The sequence below is a fragment of the Haemaphysalis longicornis genome, unplaced genomic scaffold, assembly GCF_048455015.1.
Source record: "Haemaphysalis longicornis isolate Haplotype H1 unplaced genomic scaffold, Haemaphysalis longicornis Haplotype H1 scaffold_4, whole genome shotgun sequence".
Classification (NCBI taxonomy): Eukaryota; Metazoa; Arthropoda; class Arachnida; order Ixodida; family Ixodidae; genus Haemaphysalis; species Haemaphysalis longicornis.
Genome location: NW_027526361.1, coordinates 22,962,780 through 22,982,243, shown reverse-complemented (window position 1 = coordinate 22,982,243; position 19,464 = coordinate 22,962,780). Strand labels below are relative to the sequence as shown.

The 19,464-nt window shown below is 46.1% G+C and overlaps 1 protein-coding gene and 1 long non-coding RNA gene across 4 annotated transcripts in view; both read left to right on the top strand.

The window, feature by feature from the left end:
- Positions 1–19,464, top strand: part of LOC144178374 (hemicentin-2-like) — an 813,819-nt gene that overhangs the window by 649,723 nt on the left and 144,632 nt on the right. The gene's annotated exons all lie outside the window — the stretch shown is intronic.
- Positions 1–19,464, top strand: part of LOC144178373 (uncharacterized) — a 306,850-nt gene that overhangs the window by 261,602 nt on the left and 25,784 nt on the right. The gene's annotated exons all lie outside the window — the stretch shown is intronic.

Sequence of the window (19,464 nt, the reverse complement as noted above, 5' to 3'; positions counted from 1 at the left end):
AAAGCCCGACACGGGTGCGCCGCTCACAGCGCTTGTGATACGCGCCGCGCCTGTATATTGTCCCCAGAGCAGAAGACACGATCAAGGAGTGTGTCCGTGTGTGCGTGTCTACGTTTACGGAAAGGAAAGAGCGAATCAAGGGAAGAAAAATAAACATGCGGCAGTGGCACGCCGATAAGCCGGAGAGGACATCCTTCGTTCGTTTCTGACATAGTTATCGCACGCTGTCATGAGGGCCTCCACCGAAGTAGCAAGACGAAGCTTGTTACTTGCACAACTCGCGTGTTTATCTTTGTACATTCTGTCTGTTTTTGTCCCCCCCCCCCTTCTTTGTGGGTGAACAAGAGGGTTCCCACAAGTAGGTAGGGCAGACTTGCCGGAAGCATTCCCTTTATAAATGCTTGGCTCTTACGAATAGAAAAAAATACGTAATGAATTAAGACTCAGAATCTAAAGCAAGCACAAACAAAAGTCTTTTCATCTTTGTACACTAGTGTGTGCAGGCGCGAATTCAGTTCGGGAGCAATTTTTTGTTTGATATTTAACAATATTTAAAGGTACGTTACTGAAGTGATAGCGTGATTGCTTAACTTTTCTGCGGCCTAACCGTATAGCATACCTGCGCTTCTCCATGTTTAGCTAATATATCTTATGTGTCACCAGCAAATATTTTTTTTGCTACACTGTATCCAAGGGCATTTCTGGAATTCACAGCAGAGCCTTGGGTTCATCCCTAAGATTTTTGCAAGCTCTTGTTAGTAAATTATTTTTCTGATGTTCTCGTAGTCAGAGGTAGGTTTGTTTGTAAATAAGCTGAAGAAACTGTTGCACACATCTCTTCCCTGAAAGCCTTATTTTTTAACAATGAAACATAACTATACATCCCATTCCAAGTTGCTTTTTTTTTTCTCTTGAGGTGTGGTATTTTGGAATTCATATCAAAGAATTATAACAAAATTAGCCTGAAGCCTGCCCCGTGAAAGGTGCACCTGACGACCCGTGAAAAATAGGGGCATCCGGGACAGTGTTGTCACTGTGGGGAAGCTTCTGAGTAAATTGCGACCAGGCTGCCTGTCAGAATAATCCCCGCCAAAAAGACGAAGAAACGAAAGCGAAGAAGGGACGCAAACAGATGTCGGATGTTTTCTCGTGAGACCGGACAGGCGTGTCCGGTCGACATTGTTAATTTTGACGAAAATTTTATATATTGCTCCCTGTGCACAGTGGAAAACTAATCTGAAGTTATTTTGTGGGGAAAAAAAATTTCCTTTCTCAAAAAAATTCCCAAAGCCAGCTCGGGTCACTGGCGCGTTGAGCGGCTCGCGGAAAATTCGAAACTTCTCCCCCTGTAATACAAGAGCTACTGCAGCTATCGCCATAGTTCATTTATGTGAAGACTTTGCATACTCTCAAATAGTTTAATATATTGGTGTTTGACTTGCAGAGCGAATTTAGTTTATTAAAAATTACCAAATTGAAAAAAAAACTTCTGTAAATTGCCCAAATGTGGGGCTCTTTTTTTACAAAATCTAAACAACTTCGGTAGTTAATTTTTCAGACTTATTCTTCTGCCTTCGTTCAATCTTTGTGACAATTTTAGTTCATGTGGACAAGACGCTTCAATACAAAAAAAGCACTGTACTGCAGCAAGGTAACGCATTTTGGTATATTATGAAGGCCAATTAAAAAAGGCCATCTTTTTTACTTTTTTCAGACTTTCATAAATTAAAGCCAAGGTTGTTCTCTATCACCTACAGGAAAAGCACGTAGCACAATTTTTGTTGTTTTGTAGCTGCAAAGGGCCAAATATGGCCTTGTTACCAATATTGCAGTGACATACGCAAGGGGATTGTAAGAAGCGTATCACTGCAATGTAAGGCGAGAACTGGCCGTTAGAAAGAGAAAATTGATAAATAAACATTGCGGGAGCATGCCTTGCTGGGATTAGGTGTGAACCAAGTAGCCAGTATTTTAACAAGTTTACAGGGAGCCATCAAGTCCTTCTTGATGGCTCCCTGTAAAGGGTGCACTGCCGCACTTAGAGTATTAGTGCGGCGAAGCACCTTGATGCCGGAAGGGGCTCTTGAAGGTGTAGGTACGAGAGGTGCAGTCAGCGCTGCAGCCTATGCCGGCATTTGGCCCACCTTTCCTGCTGAAAAGGCGCGGACGGAGCTGAAAGTGTTCGAAGATTAGCACGGTACACTAGAGCCCTCGCGAAGTCGGAGCTTTTCTGAGTGCCCGGAGGGCATTGCCTGGTGGTAGGCCTTTCAACTTTTTGCAACGAAACAAGTCCCAGAAGTCCTCTTGGGACTAGTGACAGGCTGCGATAAAGTGTTGAGAATTTTAGTAAACTAGAAATAGAGTGACCATATAACCGTCACTTCGTTTTATAGCTGGGATGGTGAGCATGCAAATCAGTGCGGAAGCAGAATACAAAAGGGAGGCTTTTCTGCGTGAGGTGTGCTGTCAGGTTGGCATGGTTAATATGCTCCTACAAGCTGCAAAAGTTGATGTTCATGGCGTTCATCGTTAATTCAGTCTTACAACACAAAAATCAACATTTTCATCAGCAAAAGAACTAATACAGTTTATAGAACCCTTGTGGCATTTAAATGCCAGCCTATTTCCAGATCTCGGTAATTTAGTTAAAACACGCCCATTCACTACTGAAAAATAAATATCGCAAAAATACTGCATGGCGAAAAGGTAAGTAAAACGAGTAAAATACCAAAGGTTCTGCCTCATTTTATTTCAAAGAACAGAATTTGTGTCGCCGTAGAAAAACTTAAAAAAAAATGTCGGCTTGGTGTGACATTGCATCCGCAAGCGCACTGTGAGAACAGCACTGCCGTGCAGTCACAGGTCATCCTACAGTCCTCCTACAGTCCTCCTACAGGTCATGACGTCGGACAGGCTGTGATGACTCAAGTGAAGCTGGGCAAAAAATGAAAACAAAAAAAAACTCTCAAAATTGTTAAAATTACAGCCTAGCTAAGACAACGCCCTACGGAACTAACCCAAAAATGGCAGCCGCCACAGCCATGCAAACAAGGCTACAGATGATATACAGTGTCGTAAGCGATCACCTGCTACATTGCAGCACAAATAAAACTAACACTTTGCGTAGTTGTCTTAATTGAGGCAAGAGAAGAAATTACAAACTTCGCTCATAAAAAGAGTGATTTGTCCCAATGACAGCTTAAACACCACAATATATACTGAAATCCTTCAGTGGCATTCACTTAACTTGAACGTTTAGGGCTTCAGAGCTGGGAATACCTGTCTGCTCCAATTTTTCTTCATTCTTTCTTTTCTATTTTTTGCCTATTTTTTCTTTCCAACGTGCAGGATAGGAAACTAGGCTCTAGCCAGGTTAACTTTCCTGCCTTCCTTCTACATCCTTCCTTCTTTCCTTTCTTATCGTAAACTTCAAATAAATCATCGAAACATTAAAGGGACCCTGCAACGCTTTCGATAAGCGCTTTCACTCTTTCCTTCGCCTCTAGAACAACTGCGAAAGCTATAGTTATCGCCAGCACGGAGCGGCACGGCGTGATTTGCTCGTCACACCAGATACGCCTTCCATTTCTGCTTTGTTTTTGTGGCTTTTTTTTAAATTGCTACCGAAAAGCGTTCATTGCTGCAACTGAAGGAAAACCGGCCAACAACCACTACATAGCCTTAGTGACGTAATTCGAGCCGTCGGAGAACGTCTAGACCGGGAAAAAGAAAAGAATTTTTTGAGCGAGTTTCCAAGTTATCTGATGGGCATAGAGCCGTAATGTTTGGTTGAGGTACTTTGCGACCCCCTAGTCTAAGTACTGGGTGTGTTGAGGGACTACGTTCTGCAAGCATTTAGGATTTCCAAAAAAGTTGAAAAAAGTGCTGCAGGGTCCCTTTAAAAAAATGTAGGAAGCAGCGACGATTTCTCTATGACGTCACAGAATCTTGCTGGTGCGATTGAAGGCCGCCAACCCAAGCCACCGCCGAGAAATATGACTGGGGATTGGAGCGGGGCGTCTAGTTCCATTCGAGCGTATCACTTGACTGGTAAGGTGTTCTAGTGCTCGCCTCTATCTCCTGCCCGTATTACACCACTGTAGCGCGAAATTTGAAAGCTGTTCAATATTCCTTGCATTCTTCAGTTGGAAACTCTGTTCATGGTTGGAATGGTACTGAGGGAGTTACCAGAAGCTAGTTCTTCGCAATTGAAGAAAGTTGAATTTTGTCTTGTTGACCCCTTTGACAATGAGGTTCGTCGTGAGTCTCACAAAGAAGGATCTCGCACTTTACAAGCAACTACGCAGTTATTCCTGCACCTTTACTTTCAAGAAGTGCAGTATTAAAATAATCAGGGTAAAAAAATTGCGATACGGTTAGCTCTGGTTTTTCCTCTATTGGTGAATTTTTTTCTGTAAAGTGGTTGACTTTGTACTACAAAAAGTGGGGTAATTTTACTTTCACCCCACATAGGCAGTTTTAGCATATCGTTACCGTGCTTGCGTTACCATATGCCATCTTACCGGACTCCGGAGTTTCCGTTTACCGCTGAAAACGGTAGGACACAATTTAGCACATCGTTTGCTGTTTGTGTAATCCGGCCGCCGTTGTGCACGTAGCGACATCTGATGAATTAGCCTCAAAGGAGATCACGCATAATTTTGGTTCTGATATCTATTTTCTTTCGTTTAAAGTAGCTTGAATGTTTCCCTTTTCGGATGAAGCGTTCACAATAACATCAGTTGTTTTGAGAATACTGTAGCCGCCACCTGTGGAGCTTTAAAAAAAACTTTTTGGCGGCGCCATCTCCTAAGTAGAATTGAAATCAACGTAAACTAGAATTTACGCCCGCACTAAATATTTCGGCAATAAATGAGCACAATATGTTGTAGTAATTACTCAATAGCGTATACTACCTTGCGCACCACAATTTTGGAAGCCTAAACGCACTCTGCGAGCCCAGAAGTTTATCCAAACTATTTGAGGCGGGCGAGGCTTAGCCCAAGTAAGGGCGGCAATTTTGCTTGCCGATCTGAGAAAAATAGTCGTTTGTCGTGCTCCTAGGCATAATTTAACAAGAAAACGTAATAAACAACACAACTAAGATCACATTTATGGGCTGCGCCAAGCATCAAGCGCCGAGCACATGTACTGCATTTCCTGTAACCAAGACGCGAGGGTTCACTTTGTCTGCTCTGGAAGCTCGCTGGCGACGGTAAAGCCTGTGGCGGCAAGTTACCGTTCGCGGTAACTCTAGCGTATGCGCTGTCGACTCCCGCAAACACGATAGACGGTAACGTAAACACGATAACGCTATGCTAAAACTCTCGAATAACGATTTGTAACGCTATAGGCATGTAGTCGCTTTATGACAGGAGCCTATACACACCGATTTGTTTCAGGCGCATTATGCGGCGAAAACCAGCGATTTCACAGGGGAAGATATTCGCCGAAAATGCAGGCACGATTTTGAGAAAATATAAACACTGAAAGCACAAGAAAACACAGAAACTATCCTTCTTTGCAGGACGCCTTCCGGGGAATCCGTGAATCGCACATGCTCCTTTACTCACGTCATGTAAAATAGTCAATTAATTACTTTTGTCATTCCACGATTACTGCTGCGCAAACTTGCGGTGAAATTGCAGTCTGTCGTGCCGTTCATACTGATGCACATCTCAATGTGATTATTCTGACTAACTTTGCAGTGTATGGCGCAGGCACCTTCATTACAGTAATGACGTCTTGTGTCACGCAATGGTTCCTTTAAAGGACGCTGCAGGCCCATTCATGATACTTTGTGAGCCTTGTGTAGTTTGCTCGATGCGCTTCCGGAGGGAGACGAACTGGGCCGTTAGGTAAAAAGAAACGCCGGTGCAAACGAGACCGTTTTCCCCAACGTTACTTTTTTTCCAGCTGATCAAGGGACCAAAAAGGTGAGATATATAACATTAAGCTCTAGGTTCGGCGCTTACAAACAAGAAAGAGGGAAAAAAAATCCCAGAGGAGTGCGTCACAAGGTCCCATTATGGTCCGGGGCTTTACTTTGCCCTACCGTCCTAAATGGTGGTTCCGCGTTCCAAGCTGACGTGGCAGGGCACGTTGTTTCGCCCCATCTGCAGTTTTAATGAGTGCTCTTAGCGAAATGTTCAAGTATACGACCTCCCTTATCCTTGCCGCTCCTTCCTAGATGTAAGCTGCCTCGCAATCTGGGCCACCGGTTTCGTCTCGTTGCGTCTTCTTCATGCAAATTTAGCAGCATCTGTCAACCCTCTCGCTTCTTTTTCTTTCTCAGAGCTATTCAGCATAGGACACCGGGGGCCGTGCTACCCAAAGCATTCTTACATCTAGACGTTAATTTTTGGAGCTCTCGCGCCAGCGCATTTTTTTACAAGAAAAGCTGTCCCGGATACAGCAATTAGTGATACTTTATTATGAGGAAGGTTTGTTGCTCTTGCGTGATGCCAGATGCTTGGCACTGAAAACAGCGCCCAACTCTTGAAGCTCACCATCAGAAACTCAAATGCTGAGCATGCGGGCTCAGACTTAAGCGAGTTTCGACACTCCGGGACACAAAGTTGTTTTTTCAGCACTTTCAACTTCTTGCGAGCTTGCCGCAACAGCAGCACTTTCAGTGCACTGTCGCAGTTTCCACGAAGCTACTTAGCTTAAAATTACCAAAAAGGCGTTGCAGGGACACAAGTAAAATAACGTGAAGAACACGTGCGTGTTTTTCTCTCTCTCTTCCTGGAAGCAAATTTAATGGCCAAGAGAAACTCGCAGGGTGCGAAACTTGCGGGGCGCACTAACGATCCTAAACAACGGTTTTTTTCGGCGGTGTGGAAGTTTGCTTAATGCAAAACTTCGGAAGCAGTTCACGTGAAATTAAGTTTAAACAAGCACGCATAGCTCACTTTCTTAAACAAAGCATAATGCTCAGCTTTGATCCCAAAAACTTCGGAGTACCTGTAGCCTGTTCTTTAAATATAACAGCATCACACCTGTCATTAGCCGGGGCAAAGTAATTTTTTTCTTTCACACTTGTGCGCGACGCATTTGTGCACTTTGAGTGAGCGAAAATAATGCGGGTGCAAAACAGGATGTCGGATATACTTGTCGCAAGTTTTTGTTACGCTTTATCTTAATCGCTGTTCAAATTCTGATTCTAGTTTGCACCTCCAAGAGCAAGAAGAGAAGCGTTCACATCTCTGTTCAGTTTCTCGTGCTTTTAACTTGCAAGACTGCCGCAGATTATGGCACGTTGTATTTTTCTCATTTTCGACTATCGTGCCTTTGCTATAGATTTCCAATTTTACCGATAGGTTTTTACTGCAACCTACCTACGAGTACCCCTGCCCAGCAGGAAAATCCCGGAAGGGACCAGTCTTGGGGGCCGTGTGTCCCTTCATGTGGGTGGATGCCCCCCCTGAAGGCGTGTTGCCCGCGATTCAAACCCGGTTATGACTGTTCACGCAACTTCCATAATATTCTCAAATCATGACGTGGGCTCGATCTGTTCTTTGTGGTCGACTTAGCGACACATGCGCTGCTGGACGTGTGTTTAGATGTGTCGGTACACGCAGATCTGGACGTTTCCTGGCCGACGCTGTTGGTGCGTCGCTTCTACCGGTTTCGGGATTTGCCTTGCTTGGCGATCGCGTCTATTTCCGTGGCATTCTTGCGGTTTTTTGCTCTGGTTGGGTGCGACTGCCGCCATCCTTATTGTGCGAGCACACTGTCAGCAAACTGCGCATGATGCAGGCCAGTGCAGAGGACATGTCTCCGAACAACCAATCCCATTTTCGGAGTGCACATGAGCGCACGCTGAATCCGGTGCGCAACAGAAGGAGAAAGACCTCAAAAAACAAAAGCATATATCTCACGACGCCCAAGATGGGGAAGCGTAGCAAGATGCAACGCGACTACGATGCCACTTCGGCGGTTTGCACCGCAGAGCGCGAACCAACAACAGATGGCGCAAGCAGCGCATGATTAAACTTGAAGAGCAGCATCGACGTACACCGTATCGTCGTGGTATACGTCGATGCAGCTCTTCAAGTTGAATCATGCGCTGCTCGCGCCATCTGTTGTAGGTTCGCGCTATGCGGTGCACACCGCCGAGGTGGCATCATATTCGCGCTGCATCTTGCTACACTCCCCCATCTTGGGCTTCGTGAGATATGTTCTTTGAGGTATACGGCGGCATTAGTGGGGACCACCCGTGACGGGGATATCATCAACTGCATTACCATGCGAAACACCACCACAAAGAACGGGGAGACCGGAGCCATCCTCCTCACCATTCGCTGGGGCGAATGAAACGATCGTGGCCTCAACATCACCGATTCGCAAAAGCCAGTGCGAATGCCCGCGGCAGGAAGATACCACTTGCCCTACGAAGGGTACTTCCGGAATCCTTTGAGAAAGTCATCAACATTACGTGGACCCTCGGACACGAGGGACTGCCGGGTAACGAGGCGGCGAACAGACGAGCGTGCGACTTCACTCACCCCCCCCCCCCCCCCCCCCCACTGTGACTGACCCCCTACGATAACATAGCACCACCACGTACGCTGAATACCTTCAAAATGCCAAAAAAGATAGGGATACATATCCAATCCCACATTTTGAATTGACGACAACTGAAGCCCAGATGCTATGCAAGGTTCAAGCAAATGCTTTCATTCGTAAATCTCGTTAAACGAACATTTTCCGACAGCGGCACCGACTACACAGAAGACTGCAGGCTATGCAGAGAGCCTGATACCGACTTCCACGCCACGTGGGCTTGCCCACACCTCTGGGCAAGGGCCTAACACCAAAAGGACCCACGAATGACTTTACGAGAATCATGGGAGGCCGCCTTCGGCAGCCCCTGCTCATAGATCCAAGACGGCCTAATCAGCTATGCGGAGTCGGGGGCAGAAGCCACTGGAGCCCTGGACAAGAAGTGCCACCTGTGATTCTCCCATCTTTCTCTCCCCCTCCCCCTTTCCGCCATATTTACTTCAATAAAGTTTATTCAGTCAGTCAGTCAACTTAAAGAGCAGTTGCGATAACTCAATGAAAACTGTGCTAGGCGGGAAAAGAAGCAGGCCGATATGCTGAACGACTGTCGGATAAGAATAGAACTTGCACAATGCCAACAGAGCTTAAAGGAGCCATGAAGAGAAAACACAAGTTTGGTTCATTCAAAAGATTGTCTCGTTAGAATCATACTGACACCACTTTTAACGTAAACTTCGCTCAAATAAGCTACATAATTAGGAAAAACGGGAATGGTCATGCGACCCACCAGCTCATTTCCCGCAACAGAACCTGTGATGTCACATGAGCTAAGCTCTGCGATTGGCGGAGGCTGGCAGAAGCAGACGCAAATTAGGTAGAGCTTACAAACTAGACGAACGAGCGATTTGCGCTTAAATTTAGGGCACATTCTTTACAAAGCAATAAGAATGATGGGACAAACAGTGGAAGTTACGAAGGCACATGTAAACATAGAAGTACTGATGCGTTCTGCTGTTCGTACTGCGCACAGCATGATTGGTTTAGCTGCACAGCACTACGGGGCTTGGGGTTGTCTCAGACGACACTGGCCGATTGACGCAAGCAACGGTGTCTTACGTGACCCCATTTGTCGAGCGAGCACTGTTTCAGGGAACGAATATTTTCTCCCAGAACAAAAACAAGCCAGGTTTAAATGCGGGCAAAAACAAACCAAACGCTTGCCACGGTATGGTGGCGCCATCTAGGTTACGGAACGTAAAGAAACGCGGGAACAAACCAACACCGCTGTACAGGGTGGAGACAACCTTTGAACGGTCCCGTGCCGCCGCAATTGGGTCAACGGGCTCAACGCGTTATTCTTTTCGTTTCCCACGAGACCTAGCAACGCGAAACAGACAATATGATTCAAACTTCTTCAGTAAACCGCGTTGCGGCGATAATTTTAGCGCGGTTTTGACACAATGACTTGCTTCGGCGGCGAGCGAGCAACCGAAGATGGCGGCGCCAGCGTATACGTGGCTCTACCCTGTACGGCGGATGCGTGAATGAAGGTACTCTAGGCTGCAGAGCGAATCTAAAAACGTTGGCAGAGCGGTCGGTTCCTGTGATGTCACTTGGGACCACGAAAACGCACGATTGAGCGGGAAAATCAAAATTTTAACCTAAATTGTTTAATTTCTCAGTGAATAAAGCACCGTTTGTATCCGGACAAGCGCTGGGGGCACTATAAAACACGAAATCTTTCGAATAAAACCAACTTGCATTTTCTCTTCATGGCTCCTTTAAGGGAGATCACAACCAAGAGAGCGCAGCCACCACTGCCGCAAGAACAGCAGGAACCGACCAGGCTGTCAACACCGGAAAGATGCCCACCGGAAAAGCGCACGCAGACACAGGACAAAGCTACCGTCACAACGCTCTCAACTGCCACAGCCACATGGTTGGAACAACCGGCTCACGCTCAAGATCAACCATACAGACACCGGCGAAACTGCTGCAGACACAACATTTGACACTGCAGATACAGGAACAGACGACAATGGCGCTACAACAGACGGTGCAAACCACAGCGCTGATGCCATGCGAACAGCAGCGGCGACGGGGGCACCACCACAGCATTCGCAGACAAAGCTCCCCGTAAAACAATGTAATAAAGTGCCAGCCCGCCCGCACCTGATGACGTTGACGCCCTGCAGACTGCAGTGGATCTGATGGCCTCTGGAACAGAACGCTCTCTGCAGTAGAACGGAGATCACCGAACTCTTCCGTTTCACCGGCACACGTGCTGCGGCCTAAAGGCAACCAGGGTGAATCCCTTGGTATACCGCGATACAGCGGATATTTCCAACCCAGGAACGAATACACGGTGCCATGAGCGCCCCGTAGGTCTAGGCGGGCATGTGTATTTTTGTCATTTTTTTTTGTTATTACGGTGTACAATAGTGCCGGCGTATGCTTCGCCCATATCGGTTTCGAATCAAGCCATAGTCATAACAATGCAAATTCGCTAAAAAATGATCCGTGATTACGAAGGATTCACCTCTGTGGCAGCGGAAAATATGCAGAAATTCAGAGAATTCTCTACTAATGCGTGCTCACTCTTACGCCAGTTGTCTTCATTGTAAGTTGTTTATAGCCATATTTGGCTTCGTCTTGCCACATTTGTTGGGTGATTGTATTGTTTTGTAGTTTCTGTTTGTTTCTTTTAGCCCTTCTACCAATTATCTCGGTTTACACAAGTATAACGGGTAAATTGGGCAACTCCGAAAATTATGCAATTTTGTGCAAATGCAGGGCGTCCCATGGTCGGTACGTTTACGCATTTTTTTTCGTGTTTCCGTCATTCTTTTCTGGGCTTTACTTTTCTCTTCCTTTTGGGAAAGGGGGGGGGGTCCGTGAGGTGAATGTTTTTTATTTGGTTAGTTCATTTTGATTATATTTATATTTCTGTCATTATGTTTTCTAAACTTACCTTTGACCATTATCTCCATTAACGCTATTAAAAGCATTAATTGTGTCAGCTCCGCCAATTATACTTTTTGCGCAGATGCAGGGCGTTGCACGGTAGTAGCTGGAGCCTGGGGGTTCACTCACTAAAGAATGCGACGACATAAAATCGAAAGAAAAGGTACGCACTAACACTTAACTTTCACATCACAGTGAGACCCCTCCCCCTTCACGTAAACACACACTCACGCACGTACATATGATGCCCTTGGCCAGCTCGTGGGTTTAGGTGCCTGGTTTATGAATCTCTAAGAGCCACCGAACCATCCGGGTGCAATTTGGCCTTATTGTTTGCATCTGTATTTTTACGTCAGCTACGGTGACGGCTGTTCAGGACTCCACGGGACTCCAGATCCAGGACTCCAATTTGTCCAGGACTCCAGGTGGCTACCTTGACTCCTTTGGAGGAATTACGGTAGCCACCTGGAGCCACTCACTCTACCGTTGCTTTCGTTGATTGACAAGCACAAGCTTTGCTGGAGCGATAGCTAAGCAGCTTTCGCGCCGTTAAAAAAAATAGCGATTATTGCTGTGAAAAACACTAAAACACTAGCCTTCGGAATTTTCAGCTACCGTACACTTCATCGCCGCAAATTGAACGAGCAGTACTAGAACATTGTTATTGGAATGTGCTGGCGCAGCCGTTCTGGCGTCCAACTCTTCAAGGTTCTTAAGAACTTAATACAACACTGATTGCAATGGTGCTGCAGGAAGTTAATTAGGAACGGGCTTACTCGGTGCTGCTGTGATTCTCTTAATACGCACACTTTTTTTTTTCTAAGCTTGTTCTTTTGAAAGTCTCAACAAGGTGCTGCACAAGCATAGTTCAAGAGGAGTCTTCTTCGTGAGGAACCTGAGTGGCGTTTTCCTTTGTACTAAGGTTCGCTTTGTACGCTTTAAGTGGATCCGCCTACAAGTACATGCGCCCATTGTATAAGCTCGGAAAACTCAAGATCTCCCCTCATACGGTCTATCCGTGCCTCAAGGGCGTTATTCTTTGGCAAGATAAGTTGTTTACGGAGAAAGAAATTGAAGCTTAGCGAGGGCCACTTGGTTTCACTCAGTGCGTAAGCACCTGCGAAAAAAATTCCCGTTCATTTTTTTTTACTCTCTTTACCCATGCCCAGAATATGCGCGCACGTACACCAAGAGCTCAAAACAGCTCAGCTGGACATACTACTCCGGAAGTGGTGGTATTAGGGGATTTGTCATTCGATAAGCCTCGTTTTGTTTCGTGAAAGATGCAAACGCGTAAAAGGTGCAAACAAAAATGAGGAGAAACTTGCCGGAAGTGCAACGAAAAGAAAAGTCTCTTGTCACGAATAGGGAGAATAAACTACGCCTACGCAAATACAAAAAAAAAAAAACAATTTCAAGAGGAAGTTTAAGGGGAGCTCTCGTGTCGCGCTACTCTACGAGAAGTGTTTCTCGCGTAGCCGAGAGGATGAAAAGGCCTGTCTCATTATTATGGACACTTGTGTACGATCCGGAAATTGCTTATACGAGAGCACTTTTCTTTGCGATTCGACTAACGGGTAGGAAGAGAAACACAGAGAAAGAGAGACATGGACAGCGACCGAGAGCAAAGCTTGCGCACTTAGCATGAGAATGTGGCTGTCAGGGTTCGAGTGTTACGCCGCTGCAAGCGAAGGGGAAACGCTATGTGTCGCCGCCACTGAAAGCGAAAGCCGAGACTTTGTGCCAGCAACTGAGCTTGTTCTCGATTTATTTATTTATTTATTTATTTATTTATTTATTTATTTATTTATTTATTTATTTATTTATTTATTTATTTATTTATTTATTTATTTGGAACACCTTCAGCAGCGCGAAATGAGAATTATTTTAAGGGTAATTAGTAATCACAATAAAAAAGTAAACATCCAAAGGCAAACTATAGGGCGGTATTACAAGTTTCTGCTATGTTTTAACAGGCAGGAACAGTTGTCGTTGTTGTTGTTGTTGTCGTCGTTGTTGTTATTGCTGTTGTTGTTGTTGTTGTTGTTGTTGTCGTCGTCGTCGTCGTCGTCGTAGTCGTCGTCGTCATCGTCATTGTTGTTGTTATTGTTGTTGTTGTTGTTAATTAACGAGCGAAGCCAGCCTTCTGACTCGGGTGCTTCCCTCTTTTTCTCTTTGGCGTTAGTCTTCCACAAGCTCAATGTGAGTACGATGAACTGAGGGAGCAGAATAACAGTGGAACGGAGAGGTGTTCTCTACTGGTTGAAATTAAGTCCATCGTACCAAGGATCTACGTTTGCACATCACTGAAACGCCGTCTTATATCGCGTACTTTGTAAGTTGACAAGCAATGTAAAGCGAATGTGAAAGTAGTTGGGGCACACGGAAGTCTCCTTTTCGAATTTTCTCACAAATAACTGGTTTTCGTGCACAAATGCAGTAGTATTTCTGAGCCAAGAAATTGACTTGTTTGCAATGATCAGATTTAAAAACGTTTTTGTGTTGCCTTTGCTGTGTATCTTAAAACTAAGCATAATCGAAACGCATACTGCTCAGCAATTCTTTATCCGACGGGAGAATAAATCATACACCAAAATGAACAGTGCAGTGCTTCTACTAACAAACATATTCAATCAGCACAAAACTAGCCAGAATAAATATATGGTCAAGGTAGACTACATGTGCAAGAGCTGAGCCACGGAGCCCTCTGGCTACGGAAAGGCAACCTTGTAAAGATATGATGGTTCGCTATATTTATAATTGACGCGCGCGTCATACTTCACAATGAAACGTCGTTTGAGCTCAGATACTTAGCTGAAATCGCGCTTTTTACAGAAGTCCGAAATATGTACTGAACTTAAAAAGCCTGATATAAGCACCTTATAAAGTGTTTTTAAAGAGCTTCTTTTTTAAGTGTGTCTGTTGGCCAACTGGGTAAACTATTCCCGTCTGTCCTTGGAATTGAAATGAAAACAAACTAATTTACCAAGATAATATCCAGCTCGCGTCGTGTGACCAGAACAATGTACAGCATCCACACGGTAAAACCATAAGCAGAGGTAACAAAATGATCCTTCACTTTCCACCTTGCGCTGTAGAGATGACTTCCCTGAATGAAATCCGGTTTAGCCAAAGAACCGACTTCACTCTCTATCCGACTTTGTCTTCATCCTGTCTTCTATTCCCCAATCTTTTGTGCAACAAAAGACATGTAAACATCGCCTTTCATTATGACGTCTTTCATTATGACGATAATGGCAATGTCTTTTGTTCGTCTGGCTAATTAATTAGTGACGTTTTTCAACACTTGCGGCTTCAGATACGAGTCTACAGTTCCTTTCTTAGGTCACATGTCTGCGAAACGAAAGTACATCTATAGCAAGATGGTGTAGCCTTTCGCTTGCTATCTGCATGGAAGACCCATGGAGGACCGATTGAGGATATAGCTCATTTTCGCCAACGGGACTGACTCCATTCTCGAGATTAGGCTGAGTGCTATTCTAGCTTTTCTGACGTGGGATATGAAGCCACATAACAACACTCAGCGGTTAGCACGTAAGCGGTCAATGCGTTTCTTTTAGCGTGCCCTGTACGCATTTATTTCTCTTGATTGGTCATGGCATTAATTTTTTAAAGACGATAGTCTTTCTTGGGCTACTTAAAAGCAAAATTCTGGTCTGTCTGTATGTCTATCTGTCTGTCTGTCTGTCTGTCTGTCTGTCTGTCCGTCTGTGTGTGACTCGATTCAGCCACCCGGCCAAAGTGAAACAGGAGCTCCGAAATACTCTTATATACTCCCCGCCAAATCTAAACGTCTGCGTCCGGTGTCAATATTCATACTTGTTAACATTGTTGAACAAGAACAAGACAGTACTCAAATATACGGAAGACGATCAATACATAAGTGATATTTCCAGTGTTCCTTTACAAAAAAAAATTATGAATGTTTGGTTTTTGCGATAGCAAATGAAATACTGCACCAATTGCAGAAAATCGTCGCCAGCTGTTGCCCGCGCTACTATAGCTCCTGGCGGCATTTAGGAAATCAAACGGCAACAGCAATTAAAGGTTCCACTAGATTGGTTCCACGTTCCACTTGGAACGCTCGTGGAGTAGTACAACGTGGTTCTATAAATGTTTTAGTGGGGTGCCTCCATTCACGTGCGTCTCCACCGTATGGCAGCGCTGGCATCGAAGCACCCGACTTGGAGGAGTGGAACGGAGTAAATTTAATTGACTTGAGCAAACCTCTAGCGTGTTTACCTTGTGGCGAACGCAACGGGAGAGGAACAGCATGAGAGGTGAGCGGGAAAGCGACGGGCTGCATTGACTTGGCATGGGAGCCAGTCGACTATTGTCTTTCGTCGACATTTGCAAGGAAAGGAGCAGATACGCGGCCATTTTTTTATCTTTTTTCACCCCCCCCCCCCCTCCCCACAAAAAGAGAAAAACACTCCCCTGTGCCGAAACAGCCGTGAGCTGAACGTGGCATACACCTAGAAATGTACTGAGCCGGCACGAAAAAATTAACACCAAAGCCACATGTTTAACTCCCCCAAGTCCCTAATGTCCGATGTCGTCTTGAATGTTTAGTTCTGGCTACCGATGTCTGCGTGTGTTTCCTGTTATCGTCGACGTAAATGTTTCAGAGCCAAGCAGAATACTACACGTGCTGCCTTTCGTACACGGAGGGCGGCGTCCAACCCCTACCGTTAGGCTCGTCTCCCGCCACTAAGCCCTATTGACGCAACCGTCTTGTGGAGCTGCAGCTTCTGCGCCGTCACACTCAACTCATCTGCACCGAAACACGACCATCGGCGCCCGTCCCAGAGGCGTTTGTGTCGCGTGCCGTCTTTGCCTTGGGGAAATTTTCTCCCGATCTTTGGTGAGAGAGCTCGAATCAATTCGGTGCCCCAGAGGCAATCAGCGCCCTTCTTCGCGCCCGCCCGGCGTGCTTCCTGAGACAACCTGGAAGTCGGAGGTAGTGCGCTCCCAGCGAGCGAGTCGAGCGGTTTTTTTCTCTCTCTCGGCTCTCCTTCCTCATAGACGTCGGTTAGCTCCTTCTATGTCTGTCTTCTTCCTGTCGTCCGGTTTTGATCGTCGGATGGTCAGTTTGTTTACCTTAGCTGAGATAGCCTGATGTTGATCTCGCTGGCTTCGCTTCGTTCCTCCAGCGGTCTTCCGAACTGGCTCATGAGGCAATTTCGAACATCCATTTGACGCTAGGTCACGATAAATGCCGTCCGAAAACGATAAGGTGCAAGAATAACACTAGTGTACGACAGTCCTTTTAGCTTTTGCTATCACGCGTCCGTGAGAGGCCCGACTGCATTACGAGTAAGGACTATTCCGACATCCCGGTCGCGTTTCAACGCAACACGGGGCGTAGCGAATAAAAAGAATACGGGTCAAGGGTGGACGAGCGTCGCTGATCAGGGATTTTACTCATCGGAATAATTAGGACTACCGTTTCACGGCAAGTTATTCAACAGGAGCTTCAGCAACTTCATAACCACCAGTCGGCTAAGTTTTGATACTTACAAAACAAAATGCAGCGTTTCCGTAATATTTGGATAAATAAATAAATAAATCAGTTAATAGATGAAAACAGGGAAGTTTATCGTAGAAGCGGTGAATTCTGTTCCGAAAGCTATGTTGAAAGAATTGCTGTACGTTTCTAGAAGTGGAAAGGCTTCTTAGAAACGAAAGTAATAGGCAACGGACATTTTTTGCCGTGGCTTGGCATGTAGCAATTTGAAGCTGAGTGAATTGCTTTGTGTGGATATAAAAATATAATTGAAGCTTGAGAACACCAGAAAAATGGCAAATATGCCCGTGTCTATAAAAACTCAGTGAAGATTGCACTCACGCGCAAGACCTGAATGGCGAGCTGTTGTACAGGTCATCATTGATGGACCGAAAGTTGAGTTCTATCATCGTTGTGGTATCGTGGTTGACGTCGGTGGCAGGGCATTTCATTGGCGAATTCAGGGTGAGTTCGTCGTTTTGGCCGACATTTCCGTACGTCACACTGCAAGTTCGACTTATCGTCTCCAGCGCATGCTTTGCACGCCGTGGCTCTCGAAGCGCGGCCTCTTCCTCGGCCGTGCGAACTATCCGCGGCCAGCCCTTGTGGAGTCACTGATCTCCCCCTGCAGCTGCGACATTCCAGTCGCGGCTCTTTTACGGTACAGAGCGCATGCGAATGACGACACGAGGACGAATGAACGAGGGGCGTACGCTATGACGTGTCTTTCTCGTTCCGAGCAAGTGTTGCCACGATACGGCAAACGCTGGAGTTTTTTCTTACTTTATTGCCAATCTTGGCCAGCCTCCCTTAAGTGGGCATGCTTGGCTTGACGAACGTGTGCTCAAGGCACAAAGTGAACGGCGGCGTTTTTTTTTTTTTTTAGCCAGTATTGGCCTATCTCCCTAAGTGCGTATGCTTAGCTTGACGAGCGTGCGCTCGAGGCACGCGTGCAGGAGCTCTCCGCGTTTTCTTGGTATTTTTGAGTGCCACAATCGATCTGCTCAATAGCTTCACCGTTAAAAATGCATAGTTCCACCAAAACAGAAGTAGTAGCCTTTTGTGCGCCTGCAGATGCGCACGAAGATCAGTCGTGTAATGCATCCTTTTGTATCGACCAAAGGAAAACAATGTATGTGATAATAGGACGAATACTTTTGTGTCAGCTGCCCATTGTTGCGCGTTATTAAGGTAAATGAACCCTGCCGTGTGCTACATCCCTACGTGTGCATAACTAGTGGTAAACTGGTATTTAACTATTGCCATAATTAGAGCCATGTGGCGTATCGTAGGACACCTAAGTTGTGCATTATGTACACGCCTAGTTAATCCTGCAAAAATATTGCACTGACGATTACTATACTCCATAATGCGAGAGTTGTACTCAGCACGAACTGCAGTCTTCTTGGTCCCGGCGCATATCTGCTGCGCCCCAGAAAGTGATTGCGTGAACAGCGAACGCACGGAGGCGCGCGCTACTGTGTTGTTATTTCGCAATTCGTCGCCACCGGCGGCGACCATGTTGTTGCAAATCGGCTTTGAACCTCCCGCGCAAATGTCACGTCGTTCAGATGGGCCACGCACGGAGTAGTAGCGTCTGCCGAAAGTGTGAGAGGGAGGCAGTGAGAGAGATGGCGCCATTGCAGCGCCTGCCCCCCCTCCCCCTTACGATTTCGCCAGGCACTCCGACGACGAGTGTCGCGTACGGACTCAGCATACCGCCCTCCCCCGCACACTTTCGCCACATTTTCCTCCACCGTTTTCTTCCTGCCTTCGCTCGCTCGGTTACGACGACGTCGCCACAACCGTTGCCGTGGCCGTCGCCGTCGCCATCGCCGCCGCCAAACCCCAGTTGTGCCGCCAGAGTGCTTGCGCACTAAAATTAAAGCAGACCACAACGCTGGGTCAACGATGTGCGAAGCATCAGGTATGAATACTTTGTACAGTACCGCCAAGAAGTTCCTAATAAAACTTGCCGCTTGGCTAGTCGGTCATACTAAACACACGCGCAAAAAATAATTAGTGCTGAACAAACAGCACATGTAGAAGAAACGAGATAGGCGCCACCGACACTACCTTAACCAATTTTATTTCAGAGCCACAACTTCGAGCATTCAAACCAAATCAGAGCTTGACGCGCAGGCGTCACAACATGCGCAGCTCACATAACAACCACAGACTCCGCCCTTGTCATCCTGAGAAAAATTCAGATTCTGACGAGAAGGGCGCCACGGGCGTATCACCCGCGCTGCCACTGCCACGTTTCTTGGTGTAATATGCTACTAGCAAAGTGATAATCTCACTCAGCGCTCCGTCCCTATTGAGGGCCCCAAAGTGTGCATGCAAATGCGCAGCTTTTTCATTTCTTAATTCGATTTTATGTTGATTGATTGTGTGGTTTAACGTGCCGACGAAACGCAGGCGATGAGGCGCGCCGTAGTGGAGGGCTGTGGATTAATTTTGAC